At 33.4% G+C, this 6,745-nt stretch overlaps 1 long non-coding RNA gene across 1 annotated transcript; it reads right to left on the reverse strand.

Moving 5' to 3' along the window:
• Positions 1 to 1,201: 1,201 nt before the first annotated feature.
• LOC147405846 (uncharacterized) lies at positions 1,202 to 3,922 on the reverse strand. The gene is made up of 4 exons (XR_015176116.1): positions 3,282 to 3,922; positions 2,527 to 2,653; positions 1,971 to 2,107; positions 1,202 to 1,799 (listed from the first exon to the last, which is right to left on the reverse strand). It is a non-coding gene; the product is annotated as an uncharacterized LOC147405846 (long non-coding RNA).
• Positions 3,923 to 6,745: the final 2,823 nt, after the last annotated feature.

Genomic DNA, 6,745 nt, shown 5'->3' on the forward strand with positions numbered 1-6,745 from the left:
GTGGTGATATACATGGGCAGTTTCATTTATTCTGTTTATTTACATTTTTAATTCAACTATGATATTTGATATGCCTATATGTCCTGCCAAAGTAATGTTAATTTGTAGTGAAGTGCTACTAAGACATTGTAGTAGGTTGGAAAGCCATTAGTTAGGTACCTGTTTATTTTATTTCATACATTTTTTTACTTTATTTTGTTTATTTTTATCAGGTTACATGCTATTGTGAAATGCATTGAAAATGATCACTTTTGGGAAAGGAAAATGAGCTAGAAAAGGGAGGTCCACCTAGTTGTAGTATGTGTGGGGGTCCATGACAGGCTTGGTATGAATAAGTGTATGCCATGACAATAACCAAACAACTGTTGCATCTACATGTTATTTGATTTTGAACTGTGCAGGTGTCTTGCCACTAGAGCTGAGGATTTCATCCAGAAGCCCCTGAAATTAAGAGACATACAAAGGTTGGGAAGCTATGTGAGGCCAATAACACCAATACGCAAAACAGGCACCAAGAGAAAAGTTCAACATGACTTGATACCAGAGAGTAATGTATTTGAAAGACGACCTTGCATTGCAGGTGTTGTTGTTGCATGATGGGATGGGATGATTTTACTGACATTTTAAGTCTTACTTTGTGGTTGTTATCGTTGCATTTTAAGCCTTTCTTTTTGTTGCTGTTGTTGTTGCTTTTAATTCTTATTGTATGTTGGGGGGTGTTCTGGATGGAGTTTGTGTGGCAGTAGTATGTTGATCGTGTGAAGAGGGTCATCTTAATGTATTTTATGAAATAATATTTTGTGGAATCTTCTCATTATGGAAGTTATGGAATGTTGTCTGATCTCTCGTTTTGCGAAATCATTCGCTTTCTGTTAACTGAGTACTGTAATATAATTACAGCAAAGAAAGATGGGAGAAGGCTGTCTTCTTTCTTAGCTGTTCATTTTCCTTTGAATTTATAGAGGTTACTGCAGTTACAAAAGGTTACGTAAGTTACAAAACCTTCCCATTATCCATGGTAGTTACAAGACATTACAACAATCAGTTATTGTGTGATGTTATTTATTTCTCTTGACATTGGTTGTGGTTCACCTTGTGCCACCTTTAGATATTAGAAAACATTCAATGTTTCGTTCTTGTCTACGTTGAAACCAGAATATTCCACCAAAAGAGTACGAAATGGCATGAAACTTTAAATCATAATTGAAACATTAGAACAACACACAATATATGTTTCTAGATTAAATCCAAGGGCAATTTGATAAATAAATTACATAACACAAAATAGCCACTAAGCGTTTCTTTTTTCCCTCTAGTAACCAAAATAGCCACTCAGCGTGTACAAATGTGCTTCATAAAATGAATTATTGAACTTGCTGCCCATCACCTCTTATAATTGAAATTTACTTGAATGATCTACGTTGTACACAATGTACTCATTGTATGGTAAGCTAGCCTGCAAGACGAATTTGAAGAATTTGAAGGGAGATATGACCAATGTTTGGGGCACCTTGGAGAAACAAGTGCACACAAACACAAACAGCAGCAATTGCAAGCATCAAATCGATATAAGGATGGTGAAGCAACCCTTGGGTACCTGATATCCACTTATAATGCTTTGTCATCACAGTGGCACAACTCGCACAAGATCTTGGCCCTTGCAATGGTTGGCCATGTTTCCTGTCAACAAGCTTCTAAACCATGAGATTGTTGTATTGGTGGTTATTCCTCATTAAGGCATAAACAAATGGAGACTGCCCATTTCCATCCAGTGAAGTATTCCAACAGGTCAACTCAATCTATACAAAAAATTCATCCAAAAAAAAAAATTCAGGAAAATCAATGTAAAATATTCAGAACTGTTCGTATAAATGTAAAATTCAATTTAGATACCTCTTGAGTGTCTCAAAGGCTTCCTGTGATAGAACTATATTAATTAAACATACGAGGAATAATCCATAAATAATCACCATTTTTATGTGATGCCAGTAGTTTGTCTGTATGAACCAAAAGCCTTCCATTTCTCCAAAAATCAGAATCCGAATCCTGAACTAGCAACTTGACATGCTGAAGAAGGTCTTGTTTGAGCTGAAATCCAAGACACACCCTGCCAGTGGTCAGGAAAAAAAGGCTATAATATGAATACCCATTTATGTTAAAAGGCATCACTTTACTTACTTCGCAAATCAACACTATTAAATTGCAAAATTCATCAATTCAGAAAGATTTTTGAAAGAAACAAAAAAACATAAACAAAATTCTCCCATGGAAGTGAGTTGCACCACGTGTTACTATTGCTTATTTTTCACACTAACTTTCATCATTTTCCCCTAAATGTAAAGTGCTTGAAAAGCATGAAAACCCCAAACTTCTTCAAACTCTTTTAAAGATTATAAAATCAATTATTACAGCCCCCCATTGTGCTCACTAATATGATAATAATATTATGTCAAGCTAATACAATTTATACTGAATTACTACTAGACTCAGCATACTTTTTCGGAGATATTCAATTACTTGACTTACTTGATGAACCAATCAAGCATGTTCTAATGGGACTCTTCAGCAGACTTCACAACTGCTTCATCGTCAAGATTGTATCGCACACTCCATCCGTGTGCAACCCGAGAAATATCTTCACATAGCTATCAATCTGTACGATACCAACACCCCCTTAAATGATAGGTATACACCAATATTAATCAAGTAACAAGGGTACATACAAAGACTAACCACCAAAATTTTGAGTCTCTCGCCTCAGGTTTGTGGATAAAATTTTTCCAAATTATTTCACGAGTTCTGGTGGACCATATTTGTCGAACTCGGCACCCAATATAACAAGGTGGACCTTGACCTCTGTAAAATGTGTGCCTAATCATTTTTCAATAGATCTTAACCATTAACTCATAACCAACTCAGCAGTGACTATGACAAGGCAAGAACATAATAAGATCTTTGTGGTCGCCAACAAAACAGACAAAAGGGTAACTGTGAAGCTAAACTTTGATGGTGCAAGCATTGGAATTCCAGATGTTGGCTGTTATGGATGTATTACTAGAGATTTAAATGGAAAAATGGTAAAAGCTTAATTAAAATTTTTGAGGGGCTAATAGTTTTCCATTTCTATAAATCGATATATTTTTAAAGGGCTAATATAGCTCTCCACTTGCTCCCAGGCAGTGGCAGACATTGATATATAAATCGATGAAATCACACAACTAGGTCTAATATAGCTCTCCATTGTGATGAAATGTTATTCAAAATGGCAAAAATTAGCATACCCGGACAAGCTGTTGAATCCGAGCCAAACATGTATCATAAGCAGCAACTCCTGAATAGCGACCTCTCTCAGCACCAACTAACCCCCAAGAGTTTTCCAAGCTAACCAATCCCTCATAAAACTCAAAACATGAAATCAATCTTTCGTAATAAATTCATAAAACTCAAAACATTAAATAAAAAAAAAAATAAAAAATTAAAAAAAAAAAACTAATTAAGGGTTTCTGATTTCTTACCTTTAAGAGAGATCAAATTTGTGATTTCTTTGGAACGAATTAGAGAGAAAAAGAGAGTAACGAAGTTTTGCAAATCTGTGGAGAATCGAATCCGTCCAAATCTGTAGAGAATAAAAAATGCCCAAATCTACAGAGAATCAAAAATGTCCAAATCGATGAGGAAGAAGATGTCTTCGTCTTCATCGTAAATTGACGGTTTCAAAAGTCGTAAAACAATGTTGTAGAGAAACGAAGAACGAAGTTGAGATCTATTTTTTTTTACATGAAGGTGAGTCTAATTGATTTCGATGAGGAAGAAGAAGTTTTCATCTTTGTCGTAAATCGCTGTAAACAACAAGTGAGAGAGAGAGAGAGATGTCTTGGTCTTCGTCGTAAATTGAAGACGATCTCTGCAATCTGTCAAGAAGAGGAAGTTGAGAAGAGGAATGAGGAAGAAGACGATCTCTACAATATGCCAATTTATTTTTTTTGAAGAGGGAGGTGATTCTAATTTCCCAAATTTCATTTGTTTACTGGATTGTAAACTAAAGTTAGATTTGGACCGCAGATCTTCACTAAATCGGACGGTCTCTACAGTTTGCAGAGATGGTAAGTGGGTTTGTTTGTCATCCTAACGCAACCCTATATATATATATAATATATATATAGATATATATATCTATATATATATATATATATTATTTTCATTTGAAAACAAAAGAGAAATTAACAATACAAGGTTGAGAATGGATATCCAGTTTCCTACCATGCAACTGTGGTCACCCGGCCTAAAATAAATAACGGAACAAAAAAGTAAACAGCGCCTCGTGCTAACAGAAAGTAAAGAAACATGCAACTAGTAACATTATTCTTAGATATCCATTCACCAACCTATACACAACACAACAATGTCAAATGTAGACTCTACCCCTCGGGTGTGACTCTGACATTTTACCGTTTCATACAATTTTTTCTTTTTTTCGATTTTTACAATTTTTAATTTCTCAAACAAAATATCCACTTTCTGATATTTATCAACTCAATATGAGTTCATTGAATATTCAATCATTTTTCAAACCTTAAAATTCATTTTTTTTAATTAACTTGAAAAATTATAAAACTTATATCAACATGGGGTCCGAACAGTGCATAGAACCCAACTGGCCAACACAAAATTCGGTGAAACATCCTACCTACGTATAATTTGTTATAAAATACAATTAAATATATCAAATATGCAAGTTCTAGTGTGAATTTGAAATAACCAATTAAATTCTAAATTTTTGAAAACACACCACAAATTTTTAATAAAATCTTAAATGCAATTTTCACAATCTACGATTACTAATAGAAATTGGGAGTTCCTTACAATCTCTGTGCGAAAGGATTGAAGTGCGTGCGCGGAAATCAAGGCATATCAAACTTTGAGACTACTGATTTTTGAATTTTACTTGGTAGTTTCAAAGATCTCGACGCCGTTGTCATTTCTCCCTTTTGCGACGGATGACGATTTGACCCCGAAATAAATGAAATCCGAGGTCTAAGTTACGAAACCCTCGTGTATATATATACAGTTGATTTTTTATGATACGAAGCGAAAGAGAAGAGAAAATGAGAAGAAGTTGGGTGGATTTTGTAGATGTCAAGGCTGCAGACCCTTTCTCCTTCTACATCTGAAGTAGACGAAACCCGATCGCGATGAATCTGAGGTAGAAAATCAGAGAAAAAATATAATTTTTTTAAAAAATTGATTGGCTGGTTTTGGGTTATTTAAAACGAAGATGAATAGTAAAAAATTTAAAAAATTTATTTATTTGTGTCAATTTTGGTATTTTGCCTATTATTTCGTTCAATGATAACTTGACCATCTAGACTCCAAAAGTGATGAATGAATACTCTATTTTATCTAATTTTTCATTCCAAATCTAATAGTGTGTTCAATTTCTACAAATTCTATTTATACCAAAATTTACATTTTTGGCCCAGTGAGGCCTTGAAGTTGAAGTTATTTTCATTTTTCATGATAATTCGACTTTTTGGACTCCAAAAATGACAAGTAAATAGTTTATGTTCAATAATTTTTCATTACGAACCTAATAGTATAATCGAATCTTAACAATTCTTGCTCTAGCAAAAAGTTATTATTTTAGCCTAGTTGACTCAGTAATTGAGAATTTTGTAACTTTTCTATTCGAACTCGCATTTGAGTATGCTTATAGGCTAAAGTAGGTTTTTCGACCATTTTGAATCTAATGGTGAAGTCAGATTTCATTAAAAATAACTAGAACAAAATCCTACAATTTTACCCTAAGTCCCACTTTCAGGATATTTTTTTCAAAGTCCAACTATTTATTTTTCCTCGAGATATGAATCGAAAACTTAGGGTTTTACATTAACAATTTGAAGATGACCCATTTTTTCCTAGAAAATTGAGGGAGAAAATCTTTATTGGTTCTACTTTCTTTTTTTATATGATGATAATGAATCTTTTAATTGAATAACCATGAAAAAAATTGGTCTGAATCTTTTGTGGGAATGATTTGGAAGATCCAAAACAAAAAATAATGGTATTTGCTAACAACACAAGACATTAAAGACGAAGTTGAATAGGTTAAGAATAGTTTACACAAGAGATAGGGATTGAGTAGGAGAAGATAAAGAGAAAAAGAGTACATAGACATGGAAGAAGTATTGTTTTAATAAATATTTTGGGAAAATAGGGGGGCTTAAAGCATGAGACTTTTTCAAATAGGAGTATCCTTTTTATAAAGTTTTTGGAGCACTTTTAAGGTCAAATGGGTCAAACCCTAAGAACAAAGGAGAAGGACATAAGATTCATATGCATTTCTTTTGGGCTTTTCAATGTTTTCAAGGGTAAGTATAAAAAGAAATGGTATGAGCTTCTTGAACCATGTCATTTGGTGAAGCCCATGTGGATTGTGCCATGTGGTATAATCTTGAAGGTGGAGTAAAAATAAAGATAGTAGTTGGAAAAGATGATAAGATGAAATATAAGAATATATTTTTGGGATGGTGAATGTTGTAGGGTTAAATGGAAAGTTATTGTGTTTGTTGAAAAGTAAACCTAGGTTCTCATGTAAATAACTCAAAAAACGTGGTTAAAGGAATTGAATTAAAAGAAATATGACTTAATTAATTACAAAGCCCTAATTGGGCTTTAAAGAGATTACAAAGTCTATTAAATAGAAATGACAAAAGACATAAAAAATACTAAATAAAAAGAGTTATTC

Source organism: Akebia trifoliata, chromosome 3, assembly GCF_017979445.1.
Source record: "Akebia trifoliata isolate Shusen 1 chromosome 3, ASM1797944v1, whole genome shotgun sequence".
NCBI lineage: Eukaryota > Viridiplantae > Streptophyta > Magnoliopsida > Ranunculales > Lardizabalaceae > Akebia > Akebia trifoliata.